Here is a 19446-nt window from a genome sequence, read left to right as displayed (position 1 = left end):
CTTCAATGATTGAAATTATTTCATTGTCATGTCCAGTATGCCCAGCTGACTTTGAGGCTACCAATAGTCGTAGACGAGCAACTAACTCTTTCGGTGAATTACAGTACACATAATTCACAGGTTTAGAATTATATGTTTTCTCCATTTTCTTTCGTTTGAGTGCTCCACCAATTCTACTTTTTATTGGATATTGTCGTGAGTCTAATAGAGGTTTGATAACTTCACGAAATTTTTTAGAATTTGTGCTTTTAAAACCATTCTTCAGATGATATTGTTTATATGGAGCATTCGTTATTTTCAATATTTTGGAATATACTTGACGAGTTTCTTCATTATCAACATCTTGCGGATTCTTCAAAGAGTCATATCATACAAGTCTGGAGTACCTGCGCATTCATATTTTTTCACTTTATTAGCATCCCAAAATGAAATGTTTCCATCTTTGAAATGTACCACTAGACTTCCCATTTTCAGCTTTTGTGTAATAGGATCCATACGTACACCAAATGTTATCATATGCTGGATTTCTAGATTTAACATTATTCAAATGTTTCGCCAAAACAACTTCACGACTTTCATTCATATTAGGTGAGGAGTCATGTTCCGAGGAATCGATGTGGGACGATGATGGTGTTTCGAATAGAGTTGTTCTCATATCATCTTGAAGTGTGCTCGTGTCACTATTCACAGATGATACACTACCAAAAGATTGTTTTCTTCCTACTGGAGTACTCATGGGATAATTTGAAGTAGATTGAACATTTCCATGGGTTGACGATAACATTGATGATTTCGAAGTAGCGTTTGATGATAAAACATTCAATGGTTTCGTTATGGGCTCATAAAATGTCTCAAGTGTTGTACGATTTTCAATATTATCATTCTTGATAGAGTTGAATTTCTGCCTGACAGCTTCTGTTGTCTCTACTAGTTGACGTTTCAAATTCATTTCACTATTTTTATTTTCAGAATCATTTTTCGTATTCATAATGCTCTTTTTAAATTATAGCTCAATTCACTGATGAAGTGACCTCTACAATATTCAGTGATCGAATAAGTTTGAATAATGAGATCATGGATATATATAAAACTATCGAATCCTTTGCGATATCTACCTTCATCTATTTTTCTGTCCTTATCAATGACTAGAAATCCATATGGGTCCTCCCAGCATTTAACACACATCAATTGGAATTGTTTGAATGTTACATCGGGTGAAACATGATCTGAATAAATGTGGTGTAAATTCGTCTCATCTTGTTTGAACATTATAATGAAATTGGTATTGTCACGCACTAATTGTTTGGGTACCCGTGAATATGTCTGTGCTAGATAAAAACAATCAACATTCTTATGACGTCCCATACAGAAATATGATCTAATAATATCCTGCTTTTCACATATCATATCATCAAAAATGAAAACAGAATTAGGCTTAGTGTCGGAGGGTTCCACTATTTCTGCATTATTGTTAAATGTATAAAAACCTAATCCTTTTATAGGTTCCAAAACATTTCGCAAGTACTGATATTTAGGTTGATTGAGTGATTTCGAATAGAGATACACATTTCTAAATCTTAGTCCTTGTGGATGTGTTAATAGTGATATCATTGCATTCGTCTTTCCACAATTTGAAGGTCCTATAATAAGTCCTCGAACTGATGATGGAAGTAGTGGACCATGTCTGAATACCCTTTGTCCATTCAATCCACACCCAAATTTCTCATTTAGATTATCTACAGCAAACTTTTCTTTCTGTTTTACAATGCGCATCGTGCCGTGGTTGGAGACTATATAAATGTTATTAGCTTATTCATTTCAATGTGTACCATCAAACGATACGGACGTATTGAAAGTGATCGTAAAATTAAAAGAGGTTGTGGTTTTGTTAATGATTTAATAAACAAACTTCCTTTCGAATTACATACACCCGGAGGTTATCAATACTGTGGACCGGGTACAAAATTGAAACAACGTTTAGCTCGCAACGATCCTGGAATCAATAAATTAGATATTGAATGCAAAAAACACGATATTCAATATTCTAAGCATCCATCCGATCTTGCAGCAAGACATTTAGCCGACAAAGAACTTGAATACAGCGCTTGGGATAGGGTTAAATCGAAGGACGCGAGTATTGGGGAAAGACCAGCTGCATTACTTGTCACCAACATTATGAAAACAAAAAGACATATGGGCATGGGTTGTAGTACCAATAAGAAGAAATGTAAGAGGAAACAAACGAAGAAAAATAAAATTAGAAAAGTTGCATTTGGTGCTGGGATAGTCCATAAAGTGCGAAATGTATTGAAGAAAGCTGGTGGGAATCAATTTGTGACGAATAATAGCAAAAAAGCTGTCACTGTGGCATTGCAGGCGGCACGTAAATACCTCAAAGCTGCCGGTGGAAAGAAGAAAATCCGCACACCACGCATAATTCCTGTTCCCAAGATCGGTGGACTTTTGCCATTGATACCAATTTTTGCTGGACTATCCGCACTAGGGAGTTTGGCGGGAGCCGCTGCTGGTATTACCAAGGCCATGACTTCGGCAAAAGCCAGCAGAGCGGCTTTAATGGAAGCCAATCGCCACAATAAAACCATGGAGGCTGTAGCATTGGGTAAACGCGGAAGTGGAATATACCTCAAACCATACCGTAAAGGTTTAGGACTATATTTAAAACCATACAAAGCCACGAACAAAACAAAAAACTAATTGAACCCCTACCTCAGAGGCCTCTTACTGATCTCGATCTCAGTTATTATGCACAAATAATGAAAATTCCACATTTTCGTGGTGTTTTTATGCGTGACAGATTACCCTCTTCAGGTCCAAGACAAAACGAGACAGCTATTGTTAATTGAGATGGAATAAGTGGACCAGGAACACATTGGGTGGCATATAAAAAATGCGGGAAAGAAGTCACATATTTCGATAGTTTCGGAGATCTACCCCCACCATTGGAATTGACTAGATTCATTCGAAAATGTTTGAATTTAAAAATCAAATATAACTATGATCGTCAACAGAAATTTAATACAGTTCTCTGTGGTCACTTGTGCTCTCTGTCACAGAGTTTCCAAATAAAAAATGGATACAACACCAAAACTGGATCGGGAGGCTATCAAGGGAATGGGGTTTTCACTTAGAATGTTTTCAAAATATGGTACCTGGAAAAAAATGGATAAAGTGATGCTTGCAAATATGCCCAAGGAAGTGATACTTGCATGTGTTGCACATAAGATTGCATATGTTTGGGAAAAGTTACCCAAACATCTACAAGATGACATCGATATAATGAAACATACATATTGTTATGAACACCACCCCGATGAAAATTTAGATTCAGATGTTAATGATGGTCCTATACCTCGAAAATCTATGTGTTGTATTTGTAATATAGAGGATGTGAATATCGGAATCAATAAAAATGATACTTATTACAATACAACACCTTACAAAAAGTGTAAATTGTCTCAAATGTGCTGTTGCTGTGTACAACAATAAATTGAAATGTGTTTCAAAATATTCATCAGTCATGTCACGAAAGTTCGAGCTACAAGCTGTCGGGACAAGTGTCTTGAGTGCGGATTTTTTTCCACCAATTGAATTGGATAGGAACAGCCGTTATGGATTAGGACTTTTGGGATTCTATGGATGCAATACAATCAATAATATAACTGAAGCTAATAATTTAGTGAGATTCAGAATCAGTAATGACAAGTCATCGATACTCCAAAAGTTTACAATTGAAATTCCATGTGGTGCTTACGAAATAGAAGAGATCAATGCCGTCATACAGAAACACATCATGTTCAGATTGTTTCATGATAAAAAACCAATTGATATCTTGCAGATGATATTTTCTATCTACACGCCAAATATAATACATTCAAATGTGAAATGCGATCCAAATATGAAATTGATCTGACACATCCAAATTCTATAGCAGAAATGATGGGATTCGCTCATGACATATTTCCACCAAATCAGATACATGAATCCTCATTACCAATAAACATCACAACTGTGAGACTTATCCGCTTAGATTGCAATATAATATCTGGTTCATATATAAATGGTGAAGAATCCCACATTCTTTTCTCATTCGATATTGATGTCGAACCTGGATACAATCTTACTAAAGAACCACACAGTATTATATATATGCCTGTCAGTCCAGAAGGTCGTCAATTGATTCACAACATTACAGTGCGTATTTTGGATGAAAAAAAATAACCTTATCGATTTTGGAAGTGAAGAAGAGATTTTCATTATTTTGGAATTGAAGAAAATCGAATAACTATTGTTATGGGTTTCATTTACAATAGACAAAATCGTATTGAACAATCCCAAACCAAAACGAGCTGCACTATCAAAAAGAAAAGTGTGCATAAAAAGAAAAGTGTGCATAAAAAGAAGCTCATTCCACAGGTGTATGCTAAACAGTTAGCACATAACGCTCTGTCTGTGAGTGATCTTAAATTTTTGAAATCGATTGGATTGAAAGTGAGAAAATAACAATGGTGCTCGAAACAAACAGTGAAAAGTTGAATATATTCGATGAACCAGTGCTCGATCATTCTCTCATAAGTTTACATGAGCACACATATAAGCCCTACGGATCACCGCTATTCAGGAATTCGGATGAAATTAGAATTGCAATCAATAATCAAGATGTTATACTAGATATTGCCGAGAGCTTCATTTACATAGAAGGTAAATTCACCCCGAAAGATGTAGCGAATACATGCTATATCTCGAATAATGCAATTGCATTTCTCTTTGATGAAATTCGTTACGAAATGGGTGGAGAACAAGTAGCTGTTGTTAGAAAACCTGGGATAACATCTACAATGAGAACCATGATATCATTTGGACAATCACATGCTAACACATTATTGACATCTGGCTGGGGACTTTCACAATTGAAACAAGATATTTTGGATACAAACAGTCATGTTTTTAGTGGAAAACTACCACTGAAATATTTGATGGGTTTTGCTGAAGATTACAACAAAAGTATCTTGAATGCTAAACAGGAATTGATTTTGATTATCGCCCGATCATTCAAAAACTCATATATAGGTGAGGTTGATGCTGATTTGGAAATAAATAAAATCGAATGGAAAATAAGACACATTGTACCAGATGATAAACACAAGCTCAAACTTTTGAGTAGAATAAACAAAAGCGGTCTGAATGCCAAAATCAAGTTGGCTTATCGTATGTGGGACCTCTATAAACTACCATCATTACGTGGGACTTCTTCAGACATATGGGCCATCAAAACAACTAACGCTCTGGAAACTCCTCGTTTTGTCATCATCGCATTCCAAAGTACTACCACATCAGAAGATAAAACACAGGATATTACAAAATTCACAACTGCTGATATCAATAGTATTCGAGTATACTTGAATTCTGAAGTTTATCCATATGAGCGTTGGAATTTGAATTTCGATAAAAAACTTGATGCTCCTGCTTATTATGCTTTTGATAGTTTCCAGCGGAGTTATTATGATAAAGATATGAGTGAACCTCTGATGGACATTGGACAATTTAGAGAGAATCCACTATTCGTCATCGATTGCTCCCATCAACCGAATGCAACAAAATCATCAACTATTGATATAAATATTGAGTTCGAGACAAGGAAGACCAAGTTTCCAGACAACACTAAAGTATATGCATTAATTTTGCATGATACAGTTTTAACATACAATGCATTGGATGGTTCAGTTCACAGCAGATATTGATACTCTTTAAATTATTGATACTATTTCATTTTTCCACTCTATCGTGTACTGTTTCTACGATTTTTTTTCTTTCATTTGTAACTGGCTTATATCATGTATTGTAATTTTTCATAATTCATATATATCATATTTATTGTTTTGTAATCATTTTCTATTATATATAATGGGATTTAAATAAATAAAACATGAAAATAATACAAAGTTTTTTTATTTGACATTATTTATGTTTTACAGGAACATATAGACTATCTAAAATAACTTCTTCATCATTCAATTCAAAGTGATGAATAATCCATTCTGGCAAGTATGGTTGGAGGCTATACAGGAATCTTCTCAGGTTCAGTTCAATCATAACCTCACAAAGTTGCCACAATTCCAATTCATTATCCAAAAATTTGTTACAAACTTCAGCGCCACTCCGATAGTTCTGAGCATCACGAAGACATAATTCGATTTGTTTTTCATCATAGCATACACTCATATCATAATTGCTTGTATGTTCAGCTCCATCACCCAACACCTTCAATTTAGACGACAAATGTTGAACCGATGATTTGAGATCTACAACATCGACCCAATCTTGACTTGCATACTGCATCCACATATTTGAATGGTGGAACTGAAATCAAATAAAAAAAAACAATTAGCAACCTCCAACTTGTTTCCATGATATAATACTCACAATCCCATTCTATTTGTACTTATAAAGTGAGTGTATTCAACTAAGTCAGTAATGTTTATATTTCCATATAATTATCATCTGAATTATCTAATATATGAATATTATTAAAACAAAAAAGAAATTTACTATACATAATTACTATTATTAATCAATCATACTGAATTTGACTAGAGATCGCGTTTTCATACTTGCAAAACTTTGCGGGCTCTGACCTAAATACACCATCGTATATTCACCACCCGATGAGTTGATACAAGTTATATCGTCATCACTGAATTGCAACGAAATACGTTTTGGTAGCCATGTTTTAAATAATGTATCATTGCTCACATCTTCCAAAGTTAATAAAATTGATTTTCCAAACCTTGTAGAATAAGTTGACATATTCTTGATTATATATACTTCATCAATTGGTAATGATAATAAAGCCTTTTGCTCTAGTATTTCAACCTCCTGTACAATCAAGTTATTGATTTTGTTTAAGTCTACTTTTGAAACGGACATGATGAAAATATGTATGAAAATATAAACAATTTCCAACAGCAAAATACACTCACCGTCGTCCTTCTATTACGAACTGAATAACACTCTACCAATTGCTTACTGCTGCAGATATATTCGTCTACTGATTTCATAGTGTGCCAGGCATTTCTTTTATGTTGAACAGCGCGAGTCACCCCCACCATGAAACCGTGATAGGTTCACATTGCTTAATGCTACCCACTAGAGATGTCTGACGTCACAGCCAAACCCACTTCCCAACTGGATACGATAACAGATGCCGATACGAACAGGCAGTGGTCGTTGTGCTCTCGGAGAGGGCAGACGTTAGTACAGTCCTTGGCCACCTGCGTATCACCATCGATAGCGAGGCTAGAGCGATGCGTTACGTCACAGCCTTCTTCACTTCGACAGAGGTGAGGGCACACCGATGAATACGCATTACTCAGCCAGACGTCGTGGAGTGAACATCTTGCTCTCTTACCGTTGAACGGTTGCTGCTGCTGTGACGTCACACCACTATTAACTTGGTGGCCTCTCACCGATGGAGCATTCATTACTTGGAGGATCTTCGATGTATGCAGACGTATGTTTGTACATAGACAAGCACATGATGAAACCCTGTACCGTACATTCTCTCTCTCTCACACACACACACACACACAAAATCTCACATGAAAAAAAAATCTGAACGATCCATGAACCAGACACTTCAAGGTCACATCGCCTTGACTTCACTAAACAACAAAAAGCAATTAATACGTCATAGTGGTGAGGGGAGAATTAGAACCGGAAAAAAAATTCTGAACGATCCATGCACCAGACACTTCAAGGTCACGTCACCTTGACTTCACTAAACACAAACAAAAAAAAGCAATTAATACGTCATAGTGGTGGGGGGAGGCTTAGAACCGGCTCAAATCTCCTACTAATATTAGACAATGGAAGTCCCAACTAATGAAATTCACCATGAAACATTATCATCCACCTTCAAACAAACAATGAAAGTAACATATTCATGTTAAACAGTGTCATTTCATGAAAGACAGTTCGAAGAAATAAGAATTTTAACGAAAAATATACAAAAATAAATTTATCTGTTTTCTTTGGATCGTATTGTAAAAAATGTATGTACAAATTTGGTTCCCAATATCATATCATTTGAAAATGAAATTCACTATTACTTGCCAAATGTTTTAAATTGAATTCAAATACATATCATCAAGAAAAACCCTGTCCCTATAGTATGTAAATATCGACCTCCACGGTTGTGGATTTTCCGATTCCGTCGTCGGAAAAAAGCTGAAGAAAATTAGCCCGCTGGGATTTGCTACCGGAAACGTGGAGAAACGCCCTAGAGTCTCACACTGTTCAATTCTCAGATTTCAAATGATTTACTCAAGAAAAGCAGAGAATTTACTTAAGCGTTGCTTGGCATATACAAGAGTCGTTAACAAAAATTACAATTGGTGTGTTTTAAAAGAATACAATATAAACAACTTGAGGTATATTTTCCGATAAATATTATACAAAAAACATTCCAATTTCAAAAACTTTCAATTGAATAGAGTTTAGTTACTGAAATATGAGTAATTTAATACAATTATCTACCCAGATATTGAAATTTGTCAATCTTGCTTCATAAAACGTAATAGATCGAAACAATATTGACAAAGATTTGCGTATTGATTCTTAATTTGATATCAGAATTATTTTGATGTATCATGGCAAAAATCTTTTGTTTTTCGTAAAATCTAGAAGACTGAGCGTTGCTATTCAAAATTATTTTTGAATATATCTGTTATCATTTGAGAAATCACATTTCTAAATCGAACAGTATTTTTACGTTCTGAGAAGAATAAAATAGTACTTTCTTCACTACATCGTTTGGAATTCAAATTCGCTATGGATTTTGCAAAATAAATTTGTTTAAACATATTATTTAATTTCAATAACTACTTCATTCGCAATTCCACAAAAAATAAGTGTTTAAAGCACCGATACGTTCAATATCAGCTCACAGAAAGAGCTAGCGACGTAACGATATGTATCAGGTAGGTTACTTTTAGTGCTGCTACGATAGCAACTTCAAATGTTATGTGTTGTGTATTTTGGTTGTCATAAAAATATTTTCTAATATGAATTGTATGAAGTTGTTCACATTCATTGTATGTAGAAGGAGACGTAGAAAGCTATATTGCTATACTGAACAAAAGTAATTTTTTGTGGGAGAAATCAGTTTTTCATTGATTTTTTTTATATAAATTCTACATTGAAATCTTATTTTTTTCTAGTTGTTGAAGTTAATAATTTCCAGAAAAATACTCAGTAAATGATATCTTCGACAAAAATACACAGGAGGCTTTTTATTTTGAATTGTTAAACTATTTGAATAGGGGCACATTGCCAAAAGATGTAATTTTGTGTATCTATTAGGCGTCCATTCAATCGATTGAACATTTTTCAAGATTAATATCCAACTAGTGTCATATCTGCTCGCAAATAATAATAATGAACTTTGAAGAAATTTATTCAAACAAAAGTATGTTCACAACAATCAATTTTGAATTTAAAATAGGTGAATACATGTCTATCTAAATACTATTCAAATCAAAAATGTGATTCAAAAGGAATCACTATATAAAATGAAATTCATGCAACTGCACTCTTTCTCCATCACGCGTGTCACATCAGTTTGTCAAGCCGCTTGAAATTATTTCGTTGCTCGTTATTTTCATTTTGCTGCAACTCGTTAGATATTAATTTAAGTTTTGTGATGTGAAGGGTAATTATAATGCATGAAGTGCTTGACGTAACTACCGTATTGAATTTTAATTTTCAATACTTATCACTTCCATCTAAATAGTAGAAACAGCCCAGTTAGGAAAGTGCAGTGCGAATTGACTAATAAGGTGAAAGACATTCGAGCATTAGTCTGAAGTTATTTGGGAGTTTTTATGTTGAATCATTAGTATAATAGTGATATAAGGTTTGAGTTCAATTGCACAATATGGTTATTTATTGCCGAACCTACGGCAAAACTGTTACAATACGTACGATTAGCATTTGCTGAAATATAAATTTAATGAAACATGAAGACATTAACCGAGTTTCAATGAAAAATATTTTAAACATTGCACAACTTGATTATACATTTTTGCCATTACTTTCTTCATTGTGAAACATTCCCTGAGATGTGAGATATATTATTGCTCTCAAATAAACTCCTGTCAGTGAAGGCGATAATATGGCCCATTATAAACTTCTGCCATTCGCCACCCTAAACTCAATAGAAGTGACATGGGGATGACAAATAAAATTGCCATGAAAATACGCAGAAAATAAATTGGCTCCTATGCTTAATTTCCGCTACCTTCAGACTTCATAAAGTTGCATATTCTCAGAAAGGAAATAGGAATTTCAAAGTATGAAACATTTCGTGAAAGATTGAATTTCTGGGCGATTACACTTGACTGATTTCAATCAGTGCGTGTCAGAGAGGAATGTTTCATTCGTTTGACTAAGACGCAGCAAGCAATCTTTCTTACTGTGAAAATATCAATTATCAAGTCACACATATCTTATGGTATAATTGGCTGGAGAGGTGTTAACGACTATCACTTGGAAATGCTCAATGTTATTCAGAAATGGATACTGAAAATTATCATTGGAAGAAGAGGTCAATGTATTTGACGTGAGGCAGGCTTACTGCATCAACTCATTAGTTAGCCTCAATCCACACTATGATGCCGTTCTCGATCCGATCTCGCTCCGGTCTCGGTCCGTTCCCGGTCCGGTAAAGTATTCTCAAACAAGAAAGAATCAGAGTATTCTCACTATCGTATTGCTCTGGTTCCGATCTGGCATCGCGCCGTTACCGGTTGGTCGAAAAGAATATTCGACTGGAGCGAGATCGGACCTGTCATGACTTATACCGACAGTGTGAATACATTATCACTTCCGTCTAAATAGTAGAGACAGCCCAGTTAGGAAAGTGCAGTGCGAATTGACTAATAAGGTGAAAGACATTCGAGCATTAGTCTGAAGGTGTCACACGACAGTGTGAATACATTTTGTTTCAACTCCAGTCTTTCTTCGATCTTGCAAGGAGACGTTACATTTTTCTTCTAATCATGGCTAGTAATAAATCATGGGATTCTAAAAAAGGTGAGTACTTTATTTGAGTTATTTATAACATTTGATCATAAATAATAAACTTTTCTTCGTCGTCTATCAAATGACGATATAACGTGTGATATTCGCCTTCTTCTTTTCTCGTTAGTAAACTTGGATGTATCCGCATTCTTCTTATTTTCATTTTATATTGTAATTTTTTTTTTCATTTGTATTCTGTTCGTTCAAACTAATAGCTTTTATCGCTAATTCTTCAATTGAAAAATTAAATGCCATTTTTTGGCGAGTACAATTTATCGAATTATTTCGAGAAACGTCCTATGTCGACCATGGTTCGAGACAGACTGAGTGTGGAACTAGTAGTGTAGACAGACACAGCAAGATTTGATCGGACCGAGACCGGAGCGAGATCGGACCGAGAACGGCATCATAGTGTGGATCGAGCCAATGTGAACAACAATGAAATACAACTTGAATCTGTCGATCACAATTAGGCTCGATCCACACTATGATGCCGTTCTCGGTCCGATCTCGCTCCGGTCTCGGTCCGATCAAATCTCGCTGTGTCTATACTACTAGTTCCACACTCAGTCTGTCTCGATCCATGGTCGACATAGGACGTTTCTGGATATAATTCGATAAATTGTACTCGCCACAAAATGGCATTTAATTTTTCAGTCGAAGAATTAGCGATAATAGCTATTAGTTTGGACGAACAGAATACAAATGAAAAAAAAAATACAACATAAAATGAAAAAAAGAAGAAGAATGTGGATACATCCCAGTTTACTAACGAGAAAAGAAGAAGGCGAATATCACACGTTATATCGTCATTTGATAGATGACGAAGTGAAGTTTATTATTTATGATCAAATGTTATAAATAACTCAAATAAAGTACTTACCTTTTTCTCCTTGCAAAGCCGAGGAAAGACTGGAGTTGAAACAAAAACGTATTCACACTGTCGGTACAAGTCATGACAGGTCCGATCTCGCCCCAGTCTCGCTCCAGTGAAATATTCTTTTCGACCAACCGGTGCCGACGCGATGCCGGATCGGAACCAGAGCGATACGATAGTGACAATACTCGGATTCTTTCTTGTATGAGATTACTTTACCGGACCGGGAACGGACCGAGACCGGAACGAGATCGGATCGAGAACGGCATCATATTGTGGATGGAGCCTTATAGTACCAGGAATAAACGAAACAAGATACCTAGATCGGAAAAAACAATTGGACAACGATGTTCAAATTACCTCGCCCACATAATATGCTACCAGAATTTATAAAAAAATGAATAGTTCTATTATACTTATAAAAATTTGGATTCTGTGTTCGGAAAGCACATTGTTTCATGATTTTGTCAACCAAACTTTCAAAAAGTAATTAAATTTAAAACACTAACCCTTTGTACGTATATAGAATGCATATACGCAAAGCTGACAACAAACAGAATATGAGACAATACCTGAATATGACCTACACCGTGAATATGATGTTCAATTATTACAAAAACACCTACTGCACTCACCCTAAATATGGCATTTACTGTAAGTATCGAAAGAAGAAAAGGAATAAAATATGAAATGAATAATTATTTACGTGATGATTTTAAGGTGAAAAAACTTTGTTTTGGTATACATATGGTAGTCCTTCTGACATCAATCAACAAGGAAATTGATGGCAATTCCTGTTGCCAATAACTCTTTCAACAACTTATAATCCATAATATCGTAGATTCAACTCAGGTACATATGAAAACACAGTTTCTAGGTCACGTGGAACTTTTTCAGTGATTAAAGAATCATTAAGTACAAGAGAAAAATTACAGTAAATAATCGAAAGATATATTTTTTTAGTAGAGGTTAGTTTTTACTTCTTCATCTCCATACATGAATTGTGGGAAACTTCCAAATGAAGTAAGAAAGCAATCAAATTTGAAATGAGAATTCTTCACAACTAATGTAGATCATGTCCAGAAGTTAGTTTCGAATACAAACTGGAAAAAAATCAATCTGAAACAACTACTTTCGTACAGTAATGGAATTGAAATAAGGATCAAGATACATACACAGGAACACTACAAAAACTACAAAAAATGACTGAAAGTAGACCCTTAATGATTTTGAAAAATTGTTTCCATGACAAATATTTTCGGTTGAAAATTTTTTCGTGTTCGAAATAAAAATAAAATGAAGTTGAAGGTGAATATTTCAATTAAAAAAAAGTGACAGTATATTTAAGACATGAAAGAATGAGGTTCCACTAAATTTCGTGAAAAAAAAATTTTGGTGGAAAAAATTATAAACCAAAACACCTGAAAAAATTTTAGGTTATATAAGTAAAGGGATCATACATAAATTGTAAATATTTTTGTAAATATATTCGTAACCAATGTTGTTACTGCAGTTTCGTCGTATAAAGACATTTTCAAACAATCATAATTTATTGTAATCATTTTTCATGATGATCTCCTACCACGTAGTAACCACATCTTGTAACGGTACCAATTTGTTCCACAAGGTATAATCATTCGTAAACGCCAGAATAACAATTTTCAAGCACCCGTAGGTCCCTCTCTCCTTTTCATTTGTAAACTGGTGGGCCGTGAGATTACAGATTTGAACTATTGTTGTTTACTTTCATTAAATTAATAGACAGTACCTTTCCAATTGTTATTGAAGTACTTTCAATGTAGATGGAGTGCGATGTACCACCCTGCTCCAATCTTTAAATATACCTCTCAAACTCTTTTTAAGTATATTTAGGCATCCTATTGGCAAAATCTTGCACATTTTAAGTTTTTTTTGTAGAACCGATCCCTATGAAAATATATTTTCATACTTGCAACACACCTAGTAGTCAAGGTCATAATTAAAGATCAACTACCGTATCCCTGAAGGAATGTTGATATTTTATTTCATATTATATTTTGAATATCTTAGCGGAATTGTCTCTGAGAGGAAATATTCCCCATAGTATTCATCCCTTCTTTTCCAATCGTTCAGTAGATTGTTCCAGTTTGGAAAATGCATTTAAATGATTTGATATTCTGAAACAGCTCTATTCGATTGCCCATCGGTTCATCACACCTGTCCATGACGTATGGTCATGCGCTGGAATTCATATTATTCCGTTTCAATATGATGATCCTACGGATTCCATTTTTGAGGTTGCTTTGTGAATGTTCGAAGAAGACCCGCCTGGAAAATTTGTTTATAGAAACATCTCTTTGAGGATTATTTCCGAGGGTCTTCACTTAGTGAAAACAGTGCCTAGTTTTGCTTGCTTGGGTATAGCATTTGATGAAAATTGGCCTTTCACTGTCTTTGGAGGATAAAAGAACTTCATGTAAGTGACACCAAATTTTCCCCGACTTTTCAGCATCGCCATTTCGGACCTTCAACTTATGTACTTTTCCTTCCTCTTATAGGACCTGTTGTCGTTTCATAACTTTCTTCAGTTGATATTCACCATACAATCAGTTGATAATTTACTGGAAAAATTGAAGACATTGCCCAAAAGATTGTGAAATAAAATTCCGATTGGGATTTTTGGAAAACCCTTCCGAAACTTGAAGGTAGGTTTCATTATGTATACTGTGTATATCATAATAAACATATACTTGTTTGACTTTCACGAGCTTGTGGTAAATTTATTTTCTTTATTTTTACATGTGACAATAATCATTCGGATTATTCGTAATTTTAAATTTTTTACCGGTTTTTTTTCAATTCTATATTAATATTTTTTATACAGGTCCCACGTTGGGCGCCAAAATGTAACGCTCGATCACACTACGGTGTTGGGTAGTCACTGTGACAGCCCAAGAATTCGGCTCCGGCTAACTGAGTGAAGACGGGAGTGGGGGGAAATATGCAAGTTAAATTTTAATTGTGGGCGCTAGGTAATTTACCCCTTCCGAATGCTTGTCTGAACCCTGTTCCTAAATTACCAAATGAACTTAAGCACATCTGTCACAAAAAAATTGGCATAATGGACTGAAATAAGAAAAAAATTACATAATGATCTAGTTTATTATGAATACTTCACGAAAATATCATATTATTTTTCAGTATATAAATTCATATCAATAAATAATATTTATGTACATACAATTTGTATTTGAAGTTGAAATATTATTAGTCACAATCAATTGTGGTAGAAATTAATGTAGGTTTCAAGATAACCAAAAGAAACCATAAATATCCCTAAAATCAAACAGCCGTTAGCTTTGGATCCAGAGCGAAAGGCGCGTATCACGTATGTCAAACATAAAATAAAATCATCAGTATGAAACTAATTTCTACCCCTACAATATATTGTCTATATATAAAGGTATTATGGCAAGTGGCGAGAAAAGAAATATTTAAAAAAAAGCGACGAATCATTCACTGTCTACTTGCGTGGCTTGATATATCCTGAAGTGCCAAACTCAAGGTTGAAGCCGCTGACTCCACTGAATTCAGGAAAAAAAAAACCTTCTTCTATAATTTTCCCACTATTGAGTGAACAGCTCTCATTTAGATTCGGCTAACGGATGTTCCAAATGAAAGAAAAATGCAGCTTCCACACTGCCCCATAAAACCCTAGGAAGAATTCAAAGAATTAGAATTTCTCCCATTTGAATAAAACCAAATGCATTCAGATACAAAAAAAAAACTTCCACTGGCCGTTAAAAATAATCACTGCACGTATTTTTTTTTTAATAAACCATTACAAAATAATATAAACATAATGAATTGTTTTTTTTTTCACCAGGACAACAGAAGTGCTGATTCAATTCTTTAAAAAAAAAAATTCGATGTTCCTCTCATTTTTATTTTACGAAATTCTGTGCTTTTCATGAAATCTGGCAACCTCGCCGTGAAATATTTAACAAAACTAATCATTTAAGTAATTTCAACGTAACTAAACAATAATCATTTGGTAAAAAAAACAACACATTTCAGCTTACCGGTATAAGCTGAAAAACTGAGGAAAGAAAACATTAATTGTCGCCAATATTGTTCACCTTCCTTCCCTAGATTTTAAAATAAATATTCTCGGATGAAGTTCCATGTAAAAAAAATAAACTATTCAATTAATTAACCGGTCGAATGTTTTCCCTGAACGGTAAATATGATGAGAATTTAAAAAAACCTAATACATATTTCGCTAGTGATTTCAATCGGAAGATCAGGACAAAATCTATGCCGATAACGAATGAAACAAAAAGCAATTAAAAAAACATTCGGAGGACTGCAGAAACCGTGAAATTAATTTTTTACAAATCAACTTCGTAGCTACCATTTCTGATAAATAAAATTCACCTTTTGATGGAAAATAATTTCCTCCGAAATTAATTAGCAACCTCTTCCTAGCTAAAAAAAAATCTAACATAAATATTAATTGAAATTTCAACCAACTAACCGAATTTATTTTAAAATTACGAATAATCCGAATGAATTGTTTCCGATTCATTAAAAAAAATATATAACCTATGTGATTATTCTCCCATGTAAAAATAAAGAAAATAAATTTACCACAAGCTCGTGAAAGTCAAACAAGTATACGTTTATTATGATATATACAGAAGGAAGAAACATAATGAAACCTACCTTCAAGTTTCGGAAGGGTTTTCCAAAAATCCCAATCGGAATTTTATTTCACAATCTTTTGGGCAATGTCTTCAATTTTTCCAGTAAATTTTCAACCGATTGTATGGTGAATACCAACTGAAGAAAGTTATGAAACGACAACAGGTCCTATAAGAGGAAGGAAAAGAGTACATAAGTTGAAGGTCCAAAATGGCGATGCTGAAAAGTCGGGGAAAATTTGGTACCACTTACGTGAAGTGAACAGGTGTGATGAACCAATGGGCAATCGAATAAAGCTGTTTCAGAATATCAAATCATTTAAATGCATTTTTCAAATTGGAACAATCTACTGAACGATTGGAAAAGCAGGGATGAATACTATGGGGAATATTTCCTCTCAGAGACAATTCCGCTAAGATATTAAAAATATAATATGAAATGAAATATCAACATTCCTTCAGGGATACGGTAGTTGATCTTTAATTATGACCTTGACTACTGGGTGTGTTGCAAGTATGAAAATATATTTTCATAGGGATCGGTTCTACAAAAAAACTTAAAATGTGCAAGATTTCGCCAATAGGATGCCGAAATGTACTTAAAAAGAGTTTGAAAGGGATATTTAAAGATTGGAGCAGGGTGGTACATCGCACTCCATCTACATTGAAAGTACTTCAATAACAATTGGAAAGGTACTGTCTAATAATTTAATGAAAGTAAACAACAATAATTCAAATTTGTAATCCCACGGCCACCAGTTTACAAACAAAAAGGAGAGAGGGACATACGGGTGCTTGAAAATTGTTATTCTGGCGTTTACGAATGATTATACCTTGTGGAACAAATTGGTACCGTTACAATCTATCAACTTTAAACTTTCAACTTTTATAGGAAGTCTAGTTTCATTGGGAATCGTGAAAAAATATTTTTCACCCTTCAAACTTTTTCTGTGATGAGCACCATTGAGCTATGAACAATATTTTCTTCCTCAATAACAATTTTTATGTTATCAATTTCTTCCTTTACCTCTGAAAATAATGATAATACTAATAATAATAATAATAAATTTTATTTAATCTTTAGAAACACATACAGTTTATCGATACGTCAACAAAGTATATCTGAAATAGTCTAAAATTAAAAACATTACAGGTTATTAGCTTAAAATTGAGTAATTAAACAACATTAACATCAACACGCAAGTTAAAAATATCGACTTTATAGACTTGTAACAATATTCATTTAGTCTTTAGGAAACATAGTCAATACAGGATAACATAAATTCATTATTACAATGATAGTATTACAATTGAAAGATATCACGTCAGTTTAATTTTCAACTTAATAATCTAGTAACTATCACATGCTATATATAGCTTTCTACTTTAGGCAATCAATGCGAACAAGTCTCTAACCTCCCAATTACATCAGAAAATTCATCAATGTTATAAATAGGGTTTGTACTCAAAATATTTTTTAACTTACTCTTGAATGTTTTGCTTGGTAATTGACGAAACTGAGGTGGTAGTAAATTGTATAGCCTGATACCGACATTATCAGTTCTCTATTTAATTCCTGTACAAGATCTGTTTTATGTCTTGTATTGTAATGATGTATGTCTGTGTGCATGGTATGTTTATTTAAGTTTTCCTTAATGTTTAGCAGATTTTCAAATACAATAACTGAATATAGAGTCATAATTTTCATAGCTTTAAAGAACGGTCGACAGGTTTCACTGGGTTTACTCGAGGTTATGGCTCTCACGGCTGCTTTTTGAATAATAAATACTTTGTCTAGATGAGTTTTAGATGCTGAACTCCAGCTTAGAATCCCGTATTTCAGAATTGAATGGAAAAGGGAATGATATGTCATTAGTGCTGCATTTTGGTTTATAACTTTTTTTATCACTCTTATTGCATAAATTGTCTTACTTAGTCTATTGCACATATTATTTATATGTTCGGACCATCTTAAATTTGAATCTATATTTACCCCCAAGAACTTGACCACCGATTGTTCGTTTATATTCGATTTATTGATTTCAAAAGTTAAATATTCTGTTTTTTGTTCGTTCAATATTAACTCGTTTGGTATAAACCAAGATTTTGCTTTATCTAAGATTATATTCAGGCTTTGTTGCGGGCAATTTAATTCATCAACTGTTTTACTCAGCGTTGCATCATCTGCATACATTATTGTTTTAATATTTACTTGGCCCATGGTATGTGGTAAATCGTTAATATATATAAGGAACAATAGTGGGCGCAGTATGGAACCCTGAGGCACCCCTCTGATTAAATTCATTTTTTCACTCCGCGAATCTGTCAGTTCTACTACTTGGCTTCTTCCTTTTAAATATGAGGCTATTATATCAGAGCAAACTCCTCTGACTCCATAAAAATTTAATTTCTCCAAAAGAATTTGATGATTTACACAATCAAAAGCTGAAGTAAGGTCAATGAAAACACTTATATATTTATCTTTGTTATCAAAAGCCATTTTTACGTTATCTGTTAGGGTGTTTATTGCCTGGGCAGTAGACATGCCTCTTCTGAAATCAAACTGATTTGGACTGAGAATATTGTTCATTTCCAAGTAGTCTACTAATTGATTATATATTGCCTGTTCAATCACCTTTGATATGGATGGAAGGATTGAGATCTGCCTGAAATTTTTTATTTCACTTTGACTTCCTTTTTTGTGTACAGGAATAACTTTACCAATTTTCAGCTCCTGTGGGGAATACCCTTCATTAAAACATGCATTAATTATATCTGCTAATGGTTCGA

The sequence above is a fragment of the Leptinotarsa decemlineata genome, unplaced genomic scaffold, assembly GCF_025532065.1.
Source record: "Leptinotarsa decemlineata unplaced genomic scaffold, Ldec_3_MD MMD2_tig00026317_RagTag_RagTag, whole genome shotgun sequence".
Taxonomy (NCBI): domain Eukaryota; kingdom Metazoa; phylum Arthropoda; class Insecta; order Coleoptera; family Chrysomelidae; genus Leptinotarsa; species Leptinotarsa decemlineata.
The sequence above is the reverse complement of the archived record's forward strand: the minus strand, read 5'-3'. Positions refer to the sequence as shown.